Source organism: Gossypium arboreum, chromosome 1 (assembly GCF_025698485.1).
Source record: "Gossypium arboreum isolate Shixiya-1 chromosome 1, ASM2569848v2, whole genome shotgun sequence".
NCBI lineage: Eukaryota > Viridiplantae > Streptophyta > Magnoliopsida > Malvales > Malvaceae > Gossypium > Gossypium arboreum.
This window is the reverse complement of record NC_069070.1, coordinates 30250346-30251202: the sequence shown is the minus strand read 5'-3', so window position 1 is coordinate 30251202 and position 857 is coordinate 30250346. Positions and strand designations below refer to the sequence as shown.

The 857-nt window shown below is 39.6% G+C and overlaps 1 non-coding gene across 1 annotated transcript; it reads right to left on the bottom strand.

Moving 5' to 3' along the window:
* Window positions 1-479: 479 nt before the first annotated feature.
* On the bottom strand, window positions 480-586 carry LOC128282530 (small nucleolar RNA R71). The gene has a single exon (XR_008272827.1). It is a non-coding gene; the product is annotated as a small nucleolar RNA R71 (small nucleolar RNA).
* Between the last annotated feature and the right edge of the window lie 271 nt (window positions 587-857).

The following is an 857-nucleotide window of genomic DNA, read 5'->3' as shown; positions in this document are numbered from 1 at the left end:
GCTACCTGGAGAGCTAGCGAGAAGACGATACTCAAACCCCAACCGAAGAGATGGCCGAAAATCCAGGCGATCAGCTGCCTCCTGCAATTGCAGCTAATCAAAATCCTGCTCCACCTACTATGTATAACTATGCTAAACCTTTTTTAACAGGAACTGAGTCTAGTATAGTTAGACATGCTATTGTTGCAAATAATTTCGAACTAAAACCTAACACAATTCAGATGATACAACAGTTTGTTCAGTTTGATGGCTTGCAGGATGAGGATCCCAACATGCACTTGGCGAATTTTCTTGAATTTTGTGATACATTCGAAATCAATGGCGTTGCTGATGATGCCATTCGTCTTCGGTTATTTCCCTTTTCACTGAGAAACAAAGCTAAACAGTGGTTGAACTCATTACCACGAGAGTCTATCACTACTTGGGAACAAATAACCTAGAAATTTTTACTAAAATATTTTTTGCTAGCTGAAACGGCTAAATTACGTAATGATATCTCTTCTTTTATGCAAATGGATTTAGAAACACTTTACGATGCATGAGAGAGATACAATGACTTACTGAGAAGGTGCCCTCACCATGGGTTACCATTTTGGCTACAAGTTCAAACATTTTACAATGGTGTGAATCCCTCGACAAGACAAATGATTGACGCAGCTGCTGGCGGAACCATCAAAAATAAAACACCGGAAGATGCCTATGAATTTATAGAGGAGATGTCACTGAATAACTATCAGTGGCAAGTTATGAGGACAAAGCCAATGAAAACAGCCGGCGTCTGTAACATCGATTCAATCACCATGCTCTCAAATCAGGTAGAACTTCTCAATAAAAAGATTGACGGTTTACTTGGTTCT